The sequence below is a fragment of the Pseudophryne corroboree genome, unplaced genomic scaffold (genome assembly GCF_028390025.1).
Source record: "Pseudophryne corroboree isolate aPseCor3 unplaced genomic scaffold, aPseCor3.hap2 scaffold_1640, whole genome shotgun sequence".
In the NCBI taxonomy this organism is placed as follows: Eukaryota; Metazoa; Chordata; class Amphibia; order Anura; family Myobatrachidae; genus Pseudophryne; species Pseudophryne corroboree.
The window spans coordinates 60,075-80,025 of NW_026968275.1; the positions used below are offsets into that span (position 1 = coordinate 60,075).

Genomic DNA, 19,951 nt, shown 5'->3' on the forward strand with positions numbered 1-19,951 from the left:
GTCAGGCCAGATGGGCACTTTTCTTTTCCAGGTTCGACTTTAAGCTCCAGTTCTGTCCTGGCTCTCAGAATCGCAAGGCCGATGCCCTTTCCCGCTCATGGGAGCAAGAAAATGAGTCAGAGTCTTCAGACAAGCATCCTATTATAAATCCGTTGGCATTCTCCACGGTAGGGATGGACTCTACGCCCCCACCAGGGAAAAGTTTTGTGAAGCCGATGCAAAGGAAGAAGCTCATGCATTGGGCCCATGCTTCCCATTTTGCCGGACATACAGGTATCCAAAAAACCCTGGAGTTTATCTCTAGGTCCTATTGGTGGCCAACTCTGAAAAAGGACATCATGGAGTTTATTGCATCTTGCCCAAAGTGTGCCCAACATAAGGTATCCCGCCAGTCGCCTGCGGGGCAACTGGTTCCACTATCCGTTCCCCGTCGACCATGGACCCATTTGTCGATGGATTTCATTACAGACTTACCCATGTGCAACAAGTTCAATACCATCTGGGTGGTAGTTGACCGGTTCACCAAGATGGCACACTTCATTCCTCTCACCGGTCTTCCGTCAGCTTCCAAGTTGGCTCAAGTATTTATACAAGAGATCTTCCGACTCCACGGTCTTCCTGAAGAAATTATCTCAGATCGAGGAGTACAATTCACAGCCAAATTCTGGCGAAGTTTATGTCAAGTCCTCCAAGTCAAACTTAAGTTTTCCACGGCCTACCATCCTCAGACCAACGGTCAAACTGAGAGGGTAAATCAGGACTTGGAGGCCTTCCTCCGCATCTACGTGTCTTCTTCTCAAGATGACTGGGTTCAATTACTTCCATGGGCCGAGTTCTGTCATAACAACCAATATCATTCCTCATCTTCTTCTACACTATTCTTCACTAACTATGGGTTCCACCCTAAAGTTCCTGAATTCCAACTGCTTCTAGCAACTTCTGTTCCAGCAGTAGATGTCACCTTGCATCAGTTTGCTAACATCTGGAAGAGTGTACGATCAGCTCTGCTCAAGGCATCGTTCAGGTACAAGAGGTTTGCGGATAAGAAGCGTAGAGCGGTTCCTGCTCTCAAGGTGGGTGATCGGGTATGGTTATCCACGAAGAATTTGAGGTTAAGAGTTCCCAGTATGAAGTTTGCACCTCGCTACATCGGTCCTTTCAAAATTGAACTAGTCATCAATCCTGTTGCTTACAGACTTCAGTTACATCCCTTCTTAAAAATACCCAGGACATTCCATGTTTCCCTGTTGAAACCGCTGATCCTGAATCGGTTTCATTCCTCACTTCCTCCAACTTCGAAAGTCCAAACTCAACGAGGCGTTGAGTATGAAGTGGCCAAGATCCTGGACTCACGTCACCGTTACGGTCAATTACAATATCTTATTGACTGGAAGGGTTACGGCCCCGAGGAACGCTCATGGACCAATGCTTCTGATGTCCATGCTCCTGCCTTGGTCCGGAAATTCCATTCCAAGTTTCCTCAAAAGCCAAAGAAGTGTCCTGGGGCCACTCCTAAAGGGGGGGGTGCTGTCGCGATCCGGGTATCTGGACGCCATTACTTACCCTTCAGATGCCTCCTGAGGCTGGCTCAGCGTTCCAGGACCGGATCCCATCTGTTGTACTGATGTCCACATTCCTGCCTCCTCTCCTGTCACTCTGAGACGTGGTCACCGCGGCGCCATGTTACATCTGGAATGGCGTCTCCCGCGGCCTCCGCCGCTGTTCCTGAGTTTCTGCATGCAGAGTGTCAGAGTGGCGATGACGTCAGCCGCGGCCTCCTCTGTGCCCGCGTGGTTTAGATGTGCACTCATCAGTCTGGCGTCTCCTGTCTCCTGTGGCCGGCGCCACCATTACTGTTTTAATTCCCACATGGATTACAAACCAAACTTCCCTCCAAGTGTCTGCATGGGCGCAGCCATCTTGGATTCTGTCATCTGTTCATTTCCACCAATCTGCTGTCTGCATTGTTAATCTGCATAATTGCCTAGCCAATGCCTTCCTTGCTGCAGGTATAAGTATGTTGTGCCTGAGCAGGGAAGGCGTCAGTGCTTTGGTTGTCAAACCTAGTTCCAGTTTGTCTCTCTCCTGTGGTTGTTTTCCAGGTTCCAGCTCCTGTCTCCACACTTCCACTAAAGAGACCCGCACCAGCATTCCACCTGCGGTGTAGCCTGACTCTCCTATCCTCTTGGATTCATCTGCTTCCAGCTACAGATCCACCTGCTTTCTGCATCGAGCTTCCAGCAGAGGTCAGCTCTTCTTAAAGTGCTGGTACCCTTTTCTGCAGATTATAATTTATCACCGGCATTATTATTTCACCGCTCTCAATCTCCAAACATCATCCCATATTTCATTGCTCTCAAATTACATTTATTATTTAACTGGTTCCAGCCAGTATTCACTCCGTGTCAACATCAGTCTGGTTCCAGCCAGTACCCACAGCAGCCGTTTTACCCTCAGCAGCCCAGCTTTTCCTGGAACACCAGCTGGTACGATCCTGGGCTATTTCCATTGCTACAGTCGGGCCTGGTAAGGACTTTCCACCTAGAAGATTATTACAACTATCTCATATTACCAGAGCCCTGTGGTCCCTGCCACCCTATAGTACCCAGGAACTGTATTATTTCCCTGCTGACTTTTATGTTTTCTTATTTGCTGCTGTGTTACGGAGTTTGTCATAATAAACATCATTGACTTTTATCCTGGTTGTCGTAGTCACGCCTTCGGGCAGTTATTCTACATGTTACTTACATGTCTAGGGGTCTGATACAACCTCCCAGGTTCCGTTACATCTCAGCCCCTACAACTGAGGCTGCCTCCCGTCAGCTCAGGCCCTCAGTTGTGACACACAGGAACGGCCGGGTAAAACTTTGTAATTTATCTTAGAATGTTTTCTTCTCATCTGTAACTTTCATCGGCAGAACTCAAACATCACATGGCTACTTGGTCTTTGCAGAAGTCTACCTAACCCCAGTATGTCTTACCAGCATCGTTGTGTTTGGCCAGACACAAAGGGTGGAGAGGGGAAATACTGGTGGGGGGGGGGGGGGGAGAGATTATGCAGAGATACTGGTGGACATGTTGATGTGACATAATAAAACAGAGTGTTGAGAAGGTAAATCTGCGCTTAGGATGCAAAGCAGCCCACAGCCAGTGGAAAAGGTATCACCAAACCTTAAACATACAGCCCATGCAAGAAATACCACTGTTTATATAGGCGCTCAAAATGAACCGGATGAACTCAATAATTCATTTGTTGTTTGCAAATAGTTTCCAGAAAGGATGGTCTACTATGGGTAGACAAACGAGCATAGAAAGCGGATCTTTTACCGATCATGTTCTTTTCATCATGATGATGTTAAGCTCCGTAGATCACATGTGAAACATAAATGGAAAGACTCCACATAGTGTAACACAATTTTTATTACTATAAAATCCTTTAAAAACAATTCAGTGAAATAGCACAGAGGGGAATAAAGGTGGACTCTCACCAGAAATGATGGTCTACACACAAGGCAGACTAAAATCGCATAAGTGTAAATCACAGGCGTCCCTGGACAGATGTTCCACACCACAGAGAGTACAAACGATATTCCCCTTTCCTCCTGACCAACGCGTTTCGATACCACCCAGGGTATCTTTTTCAAGGTATAAGGAGGTCAGTATACCGGTACCAATATTTATACCCCTGATAATTAGGGGAGGGATTTGTATCTAAAGCCTAATGCCAGACATGGAGTTCCTAACCGACTAAAGTCCTATACAAAATATATGAAAAGAGAAATTAATCCAGTCCGTTTCTTCCAAACGTCTATGCTTGTGTAGCGGTAGTTAATTTCCGGCTTCCCGCTCGTGTTCACCGGAAGTTGTCGCCCCGTTTGCGTTTCATATCATAGCACTTCCGCTTTCATTTGCGGTCCAGCTGACGTCACTTCCGGTGACGTGTTTCCTCCTTCCATGTTACTTCCTATTATATCGTAGCGGCGGCCATCTTATAGGTTTGAAATTGGCGATATCATATAGCAGCATCATGGTGGAGGCCATCTTATTGGTTTGTTGCTATCATTGTTATATAGAGCAGCAGCATCATGAGATTAAAACATAAAAAAATATTATTAGTACATGAATCGATAAAAATCCAATTAAACAACTTAGCTTACACTGTTCCAAAATAAAAAGGTCGATCTAAAAGGACATTCGTAATAAAAAGAGACTGAGAGGAGGAAAGTAGAGTAAGATAAGAAACAAAAAATTAAAATAAAAATAAAAATAAAAAGGCAATCCATCAGAGAAACCATTTGGTCTCAAAATCTTTATTGAGGCCATTTGGTATTAAAGTTTTATATTTAAAAATCATCTCCATTTCAGTGCGAGCTAATATCGACATTGAATCTTGATGTCTGATATTTTTATTTACTTTTTTGATACCATAAAAATTTAAAATATGTGCTGTATCACACTGATGTACTTCCTTAAAATGGAGTGATAAGGCATGTGTTTCTATGCCTTTACGGATATTTCGTAGGTGTTCGCCAATCCTAATCTTTAATGGGCGACTTGTTCTACCTATATAAAATTTATTACACCTGCATTCAATTCCATATATAACATTTGCTGAATGACAGGTAATAAAATCTCTGATGGAATGTTTCTTATTATTTATAATTATATCCACCTTTTTGTTTCCAAAGCTATTTGGAATGGTCCTACATCCTACACACATCCCACAACGATGAAAGCCCTCTGTTAAATTGATACCTTTTTTAGGAGACCCCGGGTGTAAGCTTTTAACTAATTTATTTTTTAAGTTTGGGGCTCTTCTAAATATACATACAGGTTCTTTCGGTAGATCTTGTCCTATTACAGGGTCTTGTTGTAATAGAGACCAATGTTTATTTAAGATCTTCTTAATCGATAGGTGTTGGGATGAAAAGTTAGTTGTAAAAGCCCATTTAAAATTGTCTTCATTATTCAATTCTTTCCTTTTTCTATTCTTTTGAATGATATCTTCTCTTTTTAATTTCTTTACTTTAGTGAGGGCTTCGGAAACTTCCTCTTGTGCGTACCCACTAGCTAAAAATTGACCACTCATTTCATCAGCTTGGGATATAAACACATTCTCCTCTGTACAGTTTTTCTTTAATCTCTGAAATTGGCCATAAGGTATTGTCCTAAGCCAATTATCGTGGTGACAACTTTGTCTTTCCAAATATGTTCTCGAATCTGTAGGTTTTACATAATTTTTGGTTTTTATCATTCCTCCCTCAATATATATAGTCAAATCTAAAAAGTTTATCTCTTGAGTACTAATGTTAAAAGTGAGACCTATGTTTCTATCGTTAGTGTTGAGAAGGGTACAAAACATATTCAACATTTCTCTATCTCCCTTCCAAATAAATAAGATATCATCAATATATCTATACCATGACACCAGGTTCGCCCCATATGGGTTGCCGGACCACACTTGCTTTTGTTCCCAGCAACCCATAAAGATGTTGGCATAACTTGGGGCGAACCTGGTGCCCATGGCTGTTCCGCGTTTTTGTAAAAAGAATTGATCTTTAAAAATGAAAAAATTATTGTGTAGGATGAAATGTATACCCTCTAAAAGACATTCTTGTAAATCTTCACTAAGTGTGGATACACTGAGAGTATGTTTCACTGCATCTATTCCATGGTTATGATCTATATTGGTGTACAGAGAATTGACATCCGCTGTCACCAATATAAAATCCTCCTGCCATTGAATGCCTTCTAAGATACGTAATATGTCCCCCGTATCTTTCAGATGGGATGGATTCTCGAGTACCAATGGTTGCAGATAATAGTCAATTAGTTGCGACAAATTAGCTGTAATGGACCCAATTCCCGAAATTATCGGTCTTCCGGGGGGTTTACTTGCATCTTTGTGCACTTTAGGAAGAACATAGATAGTCGGAATAACCGGTTCCTCTATTATAAGGAATTTACTTTCTTTATCTGATAATACACCCTTTTTATTGTATTTATCTACGAATTCTTTAAATGATATCATTGTTTTTTTAGTGGGGTCTCCCCTAAGTCTTCTGTAAGTATTTTTATCCTCCAATTGTCGGTAGACTTCGGATTCATAATCTTTCCTGTCTAGAAGGACGACACCCCCCCCCCTTATCGGAGGGTTTGATGACAAGTTCTTTATTTGATGTTAAACTCTTTATAGCGTCTCTTTCTATTTTAGACAGATTAGGTTTTATTTTTTCTGTGTGGAGTTTATCTATATCCTCCTTTACTAAAGCCCCAAATGACTCTATAAAGCATCCTTTCAGGTAAGAAGGAAAAAAGGATGACTTTGGTTTAAATGGAGTTTTTTCATTAATTAATAATTAATAATTAGTCGGTTAGGAACTCCATGTCTGGCATTAGGCTTTAGATACAAATCCCTCCCCTAATTATCAGGGGTATAAATATTGGTACCGGTATACTGACCTCCTTATACCTTGAAAAAGATACCCTGGGTGGTATCGAAACGCGTTGGTCAGGAGGAATGGGGAATATCGTTTGTACTCTCTGTGGTGTGGAACATCTGTCCAGGGACGCCTGTGATTTACACTTATGCGATTTTAGTCTGCCTTGTGTGTAGACCATCATTTCTGGTGAGAGTCCACCTTTATTCCCCTCTGTGCTATTTCACTGAATTGTTTTTAAAGGATTTTATAGTAATAAAAATTGTGTTACACTATGTGGAGTCTTTCCATTTATGTTTCACATGTGATCTACGGAGCTTAACATCATCATGATGAAAAGAACATGATCGGTAAAAGATCCGCTTTCTATGCTCGTTTGTCTACCCATAGTAGACCATCCTTTCTGGAAACTATTTGCAAACAACAAATGAATTATTGAGTTCATCCGGTTCATTTTGAGCGCCTATATAAACAGTGGTATTTCTTGCATGGGCTGTATGTTTAAGGTTTGGTGATACCTTTTCCACTGGCTGTGGGCTGCTTTGCATCTTAAGCGCAGATTTACCTTCTCAACACTCTGTTTTATTTTGTATTAGTTTTTCACCAAGTTTTGGAGGTTTGGGTCAGCAGCTAAGGATGTTTAAATTACGGGAAGAAAGAGTACAAAAACTAGATTCCCTATTTTCTGATGTGCCGATAGACATCGATTTAATTGATGAAGATTTTGACGGTGTCATGGTCAAATTAGAAAATACACTCATTAAAGAACATAAACTGTGGTGGGAGATAACCACATTGGAAAAGTATCTAAAGGGTTAAAGATAAATAAGGTGGCCAGTTTCACCACAGCACAGTTTCACCACAGCAAGCAGTCATTTTACTGAAAATTGGAACCTGATTTTGCATGAATGTTCCACAAGATTAATCAAATTAATTGTGGTAGAACGAAAGAAAGATTTAAATAAATTAGACAATGAAATCAATGAATTAAAGGGATTAGTCACTCCCATCATAAATTCAGCAGATTTCATTGAGAGAGAAAAGAGAATTATAGAGAAATTAAATAAGTTGGAGATTAATCTCATTCAAAGGAAAACCAAAAAATTTATAAGAGATAAAAAAGATGCAGAAGACTATCAGGAAACAGTCTCTCCCAGAAAACCAGAGTTCCAACATAAACGGAATAGAAGGCTACTAAGTAGACAGGTAGACAATAGAGAAAATGAAGGTAATAAAATCACCTCTCCCCATAGAACTACTAATACAAACAGACCAAATAGAGCATGGGGAAATAGAAGGAATCAAATTAGAAAAAATAGATTAAGTTATGGGAATAGAGATGAAATAGAAGTAAACAATTACACACCAGAATGGAGACAATGGAATAGACAGGGACCAAATAAAGTTCAAAGGGGCCCAATAAGATCGTACATTCAGGAACCACATAATGATTGGAATCATTATAATAGAAGGAGTAGGGAGGAATGGGGACCTATTTATGAAAATAGTAACCGTTATGCAATATTAAACTCAGATGATCTCTCCACACCTTTTTTAGAGAGAGGGAGGAGAACACGAAATATGAGATAAAGAAAAAACATAGGGGTACTAGAGGAGGATCCAAAAAAGAGTACAAGAAAAAAAGGAAAAAATATAGAAAACAACAGCGGTATAAAAAAGGACAAATGGATAAATTGAATATCACAAAAAGTAAAGTTAAGATATTCAACCTAAGTTCTCATATCCTATTAGAAGGTGAAAGATCATTGTTAGAGAAAGGGCTAAAATATGCCCCCTCCACCAAATTAAATCAATTTGATGTTTTTGTAGACTTACAAAAATTTATGAGAAAATTAACCCTAAAAAAATTCTTTAAGTTAAAATCAGATGAAACAGAAGTAGAGGAGTTGATTAATGAAAAAACTCCATTTAAACCAAAGTCATCCTTTTTTCCTTCTTACCTGAAAGGATGCTTTATAGAGTCATTTGGGGCTTTAGTAAAGGAGGATATAGATAAACTCCACACAGAAAAAATAAAACCTAATCTGTCTAAAATAGAAAGAGACGCTATAAAGAGTTTAACATCAAATAAAGAACTTGTCATCAAACCCTCCAATAAGGGGGGGGGTGTCGTCCTTCTAGACAGGAAAGATTATGAATCCGAAGTCTACCGACAATTGGAGGATAAAAATACTTACAGAAGACTTAGGGGAGACCCCACTAAAAAAACAATGATATCATTTAAAGAATTCGTAGATAAATACAATAAAAAGGGTGTATTATCAGATAAAGAAAGTAAATTCCTTATAATAGAGGAACCGGTTATTCTGACTATCTATGTTCTTCCTAAAGTGCACAAAGATGCAAGTAAACCCCCCGGAAGACCGATAATTTCGGGAATTGGGTCCATTACAGCTAATTTGTCGCAACTAATTGACTATTATCTGCAACCATTGGTACTCGAGAATCCATCCCATCTGAAAGATACGGGGGACATATTACGTATCTTAGAAGGCATTCAATGGCAGGAGGATTTTATATTGGTGACAGCGGATGTCAATTCTCTGTACACCAATATAGATCATAACCATGGAATAGATGCAGTGAAACATACTCTCAGTGTATCCACACTTAGTGAAGATTTACAAGAATGTCTTTTAGAGGGTATACATTTCATCCTACACAATAATTTTTTCATTTTTAAAGATCAATTCTTTTTACAAAAACGCGGAACAGCCATGGGCACCAGGTTCGCCCCAAGTTATGCCAACATCTTTATGGGTTGCTGGGAACAAAAGCAAGTGTGGTCCGGCAACCCATATGGGGCGAACCTGGTGTCATGGTATAGATATATTGATGATATCTTATTTATTTGGAAGGGAGATAGAGAAATGTTGAATATGTTTTGTACCCTTCTCAACACTAACGATAGAAACATAGGTCTCACTTTTAACATTAGTACTCAAGAGATAAACTTTTTAGATTTGACTATATATATTGAGGGAGGAATGATAAAAACCAAAAATTATGTAAAACCTACAGATTCGAGAACATATTTGGAAAGACAAAGTTGTCACCACGATAATTGGTTTAGGACAATACCTTATGGCCAATTTCAGAGATTAAAGAAAAACTGTACAGAGGAGAATGTGTTTATATCCCAAGCTGATGAAATGAGTGGTCAATTTTTAGCTAGTGGGTACGCACAAGAGGAAGTTTCCGAAGCCCTCACTAAAGTAAAGAAATTAAAAAGAGAAGATATCATTCAAAAGAATAGAAAAAGGAAAGAATTGAATAATGAAGACAATTTTAAATGGGCTTTTACAACTAACTTTTCATCCCAACACCTATCGATTAAGAAGATCTTAAATAAACATTGGTCTCTATTACAACAAGACCCTGTAATAGGACAAGATCTACCGAAAGAACCTGTATGTATATTTAGAAGAGCCCCAAACTTAAAAAATAAATTAGTTAAAAGCTTACACCCGGGGTCTCCTAAAAAAGGTATCAATTTAACAGAGGGCTTTCATCGTTGTGGGATGTGTGTAGGATGTAGGACCATTCCAAATAGCTTTGGAAACAAAAAGGTGGATATAATTATAAATAATAAGAAACATTCCATCAGAGATTTTATTACCTGTCATTCAGCAAATGTTATATATGGAATTGAATGCAGGTGTAATAAATTTTATATAGGTAGAACAAGTCGCCCATTAAAGATTAGGATTGGCGAACACCTACGAAATATCCGTAAAGGCATAGAAACACATGCCTTATCACTCCATTTTAAGGAAGTACATCAGTGTGATACAGCACATATTTTAAATTTTTATGGTATCAAAAAAGTAAATAAAAATATCAGACATCAAGATTCAATGTCGATATTAGCTCGCACTGAAATGGAGATGATTTTTAAATATAAAACTTTAATACCAAATGGCCTCAATAAAGATTTTGAGACCAAATGGTTTCTCTGATGGATTGCCTTTTTATTTTTATTTTTATTTTAATTTTTTGTTTCTTATCTTACTCTACTTTCCTCCTCTCAGTCTCTTTTTATTACGAATGTCCTTTTAGATCGACCTTTTTATTTTGGAACAGTGTAAGCTAAGTTGTTTAATTGGATTTTTATCGATTCATGTACTAATAATATTTTTTTATGTTTTAATCTCATGATGCTGCTGCTCTATATAACAATGATAGCAACAAACCAATAAGATGGCCTCCACCATGATGCTGCTATATGATATCGCCAATTTCAAACCTATAAGATGGCCGCCGCTACGATATAATAGGAAGTAACATGGAAGGAGGAAACACGTCACCGGAAGTGACGTCAGCTGGACCGCAAATGAAAGCGGAAGTGCTATGATATGAAACGCAAACGGGGCGACAACTTCCGGTGAACACGAGCGGGAAGCCGGAAATTAACTACCGCTACACAAGCATAGACGTTTGGAAGAAACGGACTGGATTAATTTCTCTTTTCATATATTTTGTATAGGACTTTAGTCGGTTAGGAACTCCATGTCTGGCATTAGGCTTTAGATACAAATCCCTCCCCTAATTATCAGGGGTATAAATATTGGTACCGGTATACTGACCTCCTTATACCTTGAAAAAGATACCCTGGGTGGTATCGAAACGCGTTGGTCAGGAGGAAAGGGGAATATCGTTTGTACTCTCTGTGGTGTGGAACATCTGTCCAGGGACACCTGTGATTTACACTTATGCGATTTTAGTCTGCCTTGTGTGTAGACCATCATTTCTGGTGAGAGTCCACCTTTATTCCCCTCTGTGCTATTTCACTGAATTGTTTTTAAAGGATTTTATAGTAATAAAAATTGTGTTACACTATGTGGAGTCTTTCCATTTATGTTTCACATGTGATCTACGGAGCTTAACATCATCATGATGAAAAGAACATGATCGGTAAAAGATCCGCTTTCTATGCTCGTTTGTCTACCCATAGTAGACCATCCTTTCTGGAAACTATTTGCAAACAACAAATGAATTATTGAGTTCATCCGGTTCATTTTGAGCGCCTATATAAACAGTGGTATTTCTTGCATGGGCTGTATGTTGATGTGACAGCCTGTTGATGAAGCTCTGACAATGTTTTTTTTATGTTGTGTCTTATGTACATATATATACTGTTCTCTCTCTCTCTTTAGTTTTTTTTCCTTCATGTTCTCATGCTTTACAGATGGTATGTCACACATCAGTTAGACAAATGGTAATGCAAGATTTTTTGCTCCTTACAGAAAGATCGCTGAGTCGGAAAGAATATTGCATCACCGGAATGTTCATTTGGAAGACTGAGAGACAGCACCGTTTAGATGACGACAGAACAAGAAGAACAACAAGACTAGAAGACATCGTAACATTTTTCTTTCCCCTCAATTATTTTCTGTACCCCCATTACAAATTTCTCTTTCTCCTCCTGTAAGATGGACTCGCCCCAAGAGACTGCAGTCCGTGTTTTCCTGTTGACCCTGATGTTGACCAGAGCAGTCTGTTTCGGTGAGAGTACCAGTGAGGTCGAGAAAGGATCTAGAATGGAATCTGATGACCAGGATGGAGACATAGATTTCCAAGAGCAACACAATCACCGAGTAAAGGCGAGTACCAGAAAACGATCCAGTAGCCATGTTATTAATAGACATTGATGGGTGCATCAAGAAATGTCAGTCCAGTTTTAATATCCACATGGACCGCCATCCATTGAGTGACTATCACTCCTTAGTGGGTAAAGTGTTAAACCAGACAGACTGTTGGGTGTGCACTCAAGTACCTCAAGATCATAGCAAATCAGGATTAGTACCATTTCCTTTAACAACAGGAGAGGTACTTGAGTTAAGTGGTGGGAGGCCGGTGGACAAGAGGTTTAATATCTCTAGTCCTCCTAGTTTGAAGCTCCACCAAGATCATGTGGATAGGTCCTTAGTACGCTTTAACATTTCCAATCCCTGAAAGCCGGGAAATTGGGAAGTGTCATGGAGTAATCAAACCATGACCTTTTCACACAGAGCCGACAGAATGCCCATAGATACAGAGCTTATACGCCACATAGTCAACAGTGGAAAATATTTCCGGTATAGGTATACTCTAGGAAGTAGGACCATGCGAGTTGGAGAAGTATAATTAGGATACTGTGCACATATCATACAATCGGATATGTGTACTAGACAGATGGGAGAATTAGGGTTAGGAGATTTCACATGGAAAGTTTGTAACATGGTTAGGTCATACTCCGTCCCATATGTTCTCCCCGATGATTCATATTTCATATGTGGGAGAAAGGCGTATAGGTTCCTTGCCCCAAACTCAGAGGGATTGTGTTACATTGGAAAAGTACTGCCTGAAGTAATGACTGTATCCCATAACAATATGAAAAACATTCACCGCGGTGCCCAAGCTCCTTATACTCACACTCATTACGAGCACATCGTTAAACGACACCTGATAGAGAGGACAGAGCATCCGGCCTCTGATCTGATCCATGAATCCACCGGGATTCAATTCCTACTCGCGTTAGCTGTCACTCGTACCGCCAGAGGAGTGATAAACTTTAGGTATATAAACGCACTTGCACTTGCGAATCTGATAGACAATATCACTGAAATGTATGACGACACGTTCAGGTATACTGGGAGAGAGTTACAAGCCTACAAAACAGAGCTGGTTCAGCATAGAATGGTTCTCAATTACCTCACAGCAGTGACAGGCGGGTATTGTGTTACCCTAGCAACTCAATGTGGTATTAAGTGCTGCACGTATATTACCAACAGCACTGAGGCCCCGGCCGAGGTCATAGACCAAAAGATGGATGACATTTTGCAATTAAAGTGGGAGTTCCGAAGGAAGCACAATCTTACACTCGCTGCTGTGGGTAATGAGCTGACCAGTTGGGTGTCATGGTTGAACCCACGAAATTGGTTCTCTGGTTTAGGAGAACGGGCCCAAGGTATCATGGATGTAGGGAAATTTCTCTTGTGTATCCTGGGAGTCGTTATATTGTTTGGTCTGATATTTAGATGCGTACGGACTCTCACAAAATGTAAACGTAATATCAGAGTAATGAGTCTGAGGAGCGAGGACACTGTAATAACAACAACTAATTTGATTTATGACCCAACGATTGAGACAATGTTGTGATGAAAATGTGATTCCACGGTCCGTTTCTTTCACCCGTTTCTCCTTTGTTTTCCTCCAAGGTACAAAGACATCCGCTTGGAAGAAGAATTTGACAACCTCTTTATGCAGACCATTGATGAACTGTGTCACAGACACCCAATACTTTTAGTGACTTTAACTATCTACGGGAAACCCAATACTTTAGAGACTGTAATTTTATGGACACTGGAACAGCTTTTGTTCGCCACTTACAGCAAAAGCACTGAGAGACATCAGACAACATGTACATCAAGACAAGACATCAACAAGACCCCAATCGGCGACTGTCTATTAAAACTCACATAGTTTTATGACTGCATTTATAATGATTGTTTCTTATTTTCATCTCTACAACCCCCAGGTAGTATCCCACATAGTCGACAGGTGATTCTCACATATTAGCATCCACATACTCTCCCCCTCATGTATCAACTAATGTGTACCCCATTTGTTGCAACCAAAAGCCGATAAGAGCTCGGTAGAGTTTGACAGCCCATCCACAAACCCTTAATACGGGATAAGAAGGATTCAAATGTATACTTCGTAATACCTCGAAGCTTGATTTAGAACACGTACGGCACGATGATACATGACCCCTCAGACATGGATTCATACACAAATGCTTTACTATCTCACTAGGTCATATCTTTCCCACCTTCTCCTCTCCTCCCTTTACCCAATCATAAAAAGGTATTTAAGTGATGACATATATTTTTCTGTTTGAATTGTTTAGGAAGTGGCAGTTATTGGTGACTGCCAAAGGGTGGACTGTCAAAGTCGAAAAATATCATGCTTCACATTGCCATATATTAACCCCATGCACATGCTCGCTGCTTGTGCATATAGTCTGCTGTACGTGCACATGTCCGCAAATTGCGTACGCTCGCTCCGGCGAATACGCACGGTATATGTGTATTTACGGTAGAGTTTATGAGCTTGTAGCGGGCGATTCGTTTATAGTATATTTAACCCACATAGCATGTTTTGTAGGTAATATTCCCTTTAATAATATCTGTAAGTATGTTTAGTGTAACTGGTTCATGGACAAAGGAATTCCTCTTTGCATGATACGAAGGGCCAGACAGGGTCTGAGCGGTGGTGTTTAGTACCTAACCGAAGAGTATTGTATTAGAAACATTCCAGTGTTGGTTAGGAAGAGATCGGTCGCTCCAGCGTATAGTTATGTTTAAAAGAAGTTTATGGACATTTACAATATTTGCAGTTTAATTACACATGCAGGGGGAATCCAGAGGATACCTCCCACCTGAGCAGTTTGAAATAGTCACAGCCCACCTGTTCAAACAAACCTATGACCTTTGGTTATAATGCGAAGACAGATTCCTGTGTCCAATGAACAATAAGATTGTAGGGCCCTTTGTAGTGTACTGTACTTTGTGTATAAAAGCAGCCAGCCTGGGCTAGCTCACTCACTACTCTCTACAAAGGTTTTCATCATTGATTAACTTAGAGCTGGTTTCCAGATAGCGCAGGCGATTCATTCCCACGTGTGTAAGTTTTTCTCTGTGACCATCTTATTCTCTGTCTGTATTTGCCATACTCTCTCTCTCTCTCACTGTTATTGTTCAGGATTAAGACGCTATTGTATATTTATGTCCAGTTATTCTGTTTAGGTGTTTTATGTTAGTGCTGTAGTGTATAAGCTGTTAACTGTATTTTCCCTTTTTACATAGCTAAATCTCGTTAGTAAAGGTGTTGGAACCTCAGCAAGGTGTCTGTGTTTCTCTAGCTAGTATAAAGGGTTTCTGAGTATCTCAATCACTCAAACAGCTTGCTTAAATATCCAGGTTAACCAGTGGTAGATCATTACAGTATCTCAATACTAAGACTTACAGTATAATCATAGTCTGTGTTTAAGGTTTATAAGGTTATTATCTGTGTGTACGCTCGCTGTGTGTATTCCGTACACTCAGCGCAGCGTGTGTACGTAACTTGTGTACCACGTGCGAGGTCTTTGTACGCAAATAGCGTGCGGAGTGCGTAGCACGTGCATGTGGTTTAGCGGCCATTACGGCTTGAAGGTATTAGTAAATAGCTTGTGTTAAAAGGTAGAAAACTGACTCTATCAGGTCCAAGTGGCTACCACACCGAAGGCAGCATCCTGCGCGATGACCAGCGCGGACGGTCCAGCGGCAGCAGCACCGACAGCAAGTCCCAGCGTAGCTGGAGGGGAATCCTCACACGGGAAGGGTGAGACCAATGTTGATATGAACAGTTTGTGCAATGTTATCGTGTCTCCAGATATCTCGCAGAATGTTAGTAATGTTATAGTTAAGTTCACGGGGGTGGTTGGTAATGGCGGAGCAGGTCAGGGGAGGGAGCAGGGGGACAGCTCAACGGATTCGGATGAGGACGAATCATGCAGAGTGTTGAGGGAGCAGCTAAAGTTAGCCAGAGCGACTTGTAAGAGAAAGAAAGGTCTTACCCCTGGGACAGACGCGGTTAGGGAGCGGATGGGGCAGGTGCAGCAGGACACAGCTAAGAAATTTTTGCAGACAGGGACCGCAGTGGGTTGTGAGTTCAGTTCAGTGGCAGGCCACCTGCCAAAGCAAACCAGAAAGGAGATTGAAAAAGGGGCTTTGAAAGATATATGCTCATTGACAGAGAAAGGCCTGAGCGACAAGGAAAAGGCAAAACCAAAAGGGGGTACACAAGCCGATAGCTACAAGACTATTGAGAACTGGCTGAGCGGAATGTTCGCCTACTCCGGCTGTTACATAGAAGCGTACCCCGAGGTAGCGATGAGCATGCTAAAATATACGGATTTTATATACTCCGTGTACAAGGAGCAAGGGGGATCAGTCTGGCTGAGGTACGACGAGAGGTTCAGAGCGAAGGCGGAGGGCGGTAAGCCCATTGACTTCGGAGTTAGGGACTTTGTTGCTTGGCTCAAGGCATTAGCCAGCGGTTTAGGCGAGAAGGCCACACCGGCACATGCAGCCGGGGCGGGGAGGCCTAGCACGCAGAAGCATGACCTTAAATGTAGGGCGTTTAACGAATCACAGTGCACCCGCATGCATTGCAAGTTCAAGCACGCGTGTTCTTTTTGCAATGCAAGCCCTGCCGCAAAGGATTGCAATAGGAAAAGGGCTAATCACCCAAGAAAGCTACCCGCGGCAGCAGGGGCTGGGAAAAGCGGTTAGCCCAGTGAACCTAAGCAGGATCCTGGGGTGGCTAGCCAGGTATCCCAAGCAGCAGGAAGCCAAATTGCTGCGGGACGGCTTTAGGGAGGGTTTTAGAATACCGATAATAAGAGAGGTCCCGCTCATAAGTAAAATAAGAAACCTGAAATCCGTTAAGGAACAACCGGGGGTGGTGCGTGAGAAGATCAAAAGGGAGCTAGAGTTATGTAGAATGGCGGGGCCATTCACAGTCCCCCCAATACCGGATTTGATAGTTTCACCTTTGGGACTGGTCCCAAAAAAGGCACTGGGGAAGTTCAGGCTCATTCAGCACCTGTCCTACCCAGAGGGTGGGTCAGTCAATGACGCTCTGGACAAAGAGCAATGCTCAGTGCAGTATCAATCATTTGACCAGGCGGTCAAGATGGTAAGAGCACAAGGGAAAGGAGCTCTCATGGCGAAGCTAGACATCGAGTCGGCTTTCAGACTGCTCCCCCTGCACCCAGAGAGCTTCAGACTGATGGGGTTAAGCTTTGACGGGGTTTTCTTTGTGGACAAATGCCTGCCAATGGGTTGTGCCATTTCGTGCGCTTTCTTCGAGGCATTTAGTTCATTTCTACAATGGTGTTTGCAGGAACGCGCTGGGTCGAGGGCCATAGCTCATTATCTGGCCGATTTCCTGGTGGCAGGCCCACCGGAGTCGGAACAGTGCAGCCACCTTTTACACGAGCTACAGGGTATGCTGGAGGATTTCAGCGTAACCATCGCAGTGGAGAAGACTGAGGGTCCTAAGTAGAGATGAGCAGGTTCGGTTCCTCGGAATCCGAACCCCCCCGAACTTCACCCTTTTTACACGGGTCCGAGGCAGGCTCAGATCTTCCCGCCTTGCTCGGTTAACCCAAGCGCGCCCGAACGTCATCATCCCGCTGTCGAATTCTCGCGAGACTCGGATTCTATCGCGAGACTCGGATTCTATATAAGGAGCCGCGCGTCGCCGCCATTTTCACACGTGCATTGAGATTGATAGGGAGAGGACGTGGCTGGCGTCCTCTCCGTTTAGATTAGATTAGAGACACTTGAGTTGATTTACTAATTTTGGGGAGCATTAGGAGGAGTACTCAGTACAGTGCAGCAGAGTTTTGCTGATAGTGTGACCACCAGTTTCATTTTAATCCGTTCTCTGCCTGAAAAAAACGATACATACCATATCTGTGCTCAGCCTCAGTGTGCTGCATGATATATCATCTATGTATATCTGACTGTGCTGAGTGCTCACTGCTCACACAGCTTAATTGTAGGGGAGACTGGGGAGCAGTTATAGCAGGAGTACAGTGCACACTTTTGCTGCCAGTGACCGACCACCAGTATATTGTCTGCCTGAAAAAGTTAAACACTCCTGTGGTGTTTTTTTATTTTTATTCTAACTATAAACGCATTCTCCTGACAGTGTCCAGCAGGTCCGTCATTCATTATATTATATAAATATTTACCTACAGTAGTGTTATATATATATTTTTTTCATCTCTATCATCTTTATCATCTCTATATTAGCAGACGCAGTACGGTAGTCCACGGCTGTGGCTATCTCTGTGTCGTCAGTGCTCATCCATAATTGTATACCTACCTACCTGTGGTGGGGGTTTTTTTTCTATCTTCTTCATACTAGTAGTTTAGGAGTCTGCTGACAGTGTCCACCAGGTCCGTCATTATATTATATATACCTACAGTAGTTATATATATTTTTTTTTATATCATTAATTATCATCTCTATACTAGCAGACGCAGTACGGCTGTAGCTACCTCTGTGTCGTCAGTCACTCGTCATCCATAAGTATACTAGTATTCATCCATCTCCATTGTTTACCTGAGGTGCCTTTTAGTTGTGCCTATTAAAATATGGAGAACAAAAATGTTGAGGTTCCAAAAATAGGGAAAGATCAAGATCCACTTCCACCTCGTGCTGAAGCTGCTGCCACTAGTCATGGCCGAGACGATGAAATTCCATCAACGTCGTCTGCCAAGGCCGATGCCCAATGTCATAGTACAGAGCATGTAAAATCCAAAACACAAAAGATCAGTAAAAAAAGGACTCAAAAATCTAAATTAAAATCGTCGTCGGAGAAGCATAAACTTGCCAATATGCCATTTACCACACGGAGTGGCAAGGAACGGCTGAGGCCCTGGCCTATGTTCATGGCTAGTGATTCAGCTTCACATGAGGATGGAAGCACTCAGCCTCTCACTAGAAAAATGAAAAGACTTAAGCTGGCAAAAGCACAGCAAAGAACTGTGCGTTCTTCGAAATCACAAATCCACAAGGAGAGTCCAATTGTGTCGGTTGCGATGCCTGACCGTCCCAACACTGGACGTGAAGAGCATGTGCCTTCCACCATTTGCACGCCCCCTGCAAGTGCTGGAAGGAGCACCCGCAGTCCAGTTCCTGATAGTCAGATTGAAGATGTCAGTGTTGAAGTACACCAGGATGAGGAGGATATGGGTGTTGCTGGCGCTGGGGAGGAAATTGACAAGGAGGATTCTGATGGTGAGGTGGTTTGTTTAAGTCAGGCACCCGGGGAGACACCTGTTGTCCGTGGGAGGAATATGGCCATTGACATGCCTGGTGAAAATACCAAAAAAATCAGCTCTTCGGTGTGGAAGTATTTCAACAGAAATGCGGACAACAGGTGTCAAGCCGTGTGTTGCCTTTGTCAAGCTGTAATAAGTAGGGGTAAGGACGTTAACCACCTCGGAAACATCCTGCCTTATACGTCACCTGCAGTGCATTCATCATAAGTCAGTGACAAGTTCAAAAACTTCGGGCGACAGCGGAAGCAGTCCACTGACCAGTAAATCCCTTCCTCTTGTAACCAAGCTCACGCAAACCACCCCACCAACTCCCTCAGTGTCAATTTCCTCCTTCCCCAGGAATGCCAATAGTCCTGCAGGCCATGTCACTGGCAATTCTGACGAGTCCTCTCCTGCCTGGGATTCCTCCGATGCATCCTTGCGTGTAACGCCTACTGCTGCTGGCGCTGCTGTTGTTGCTGCTGGGAGTCGATGGTCATCCCAGAGGGGAAGTCGTAAGACCACTTTTACTACTTCCACCAAGCAATTGACTGTCCAACAGTCCTTTGCGAGGAAGATGAAATATCACAGCAGTCATCCTGCTGCAAAGCGGATAACTGAGGCCTT

General features: G+C 41.9%; 1 long non-coding RNA gene across 1 annotated transcript in view; it reads right to left on the reverse strand.

Annotated features, from left to right (window-relative positions):
- Positions 1 to 3,440: 3,440 nt before the first annotated feature.
- The window catches only part of LOC135001353 (uncharacterized), a 39,036-nt gene continuing 22,525 nt past the window's right edge, over positions 3,441 to 19,951 (reverse strand). Inside the window, exon 3 of the long non-coding RNA XR_010202859.1 lies at positions 3,441 to 4,056. This is a non-coding gene — a long non-coding RNA (uncharacterized LOC135001353). The remainder of the gene's footprint in view (positions 4,057 to 19,951) is intronic.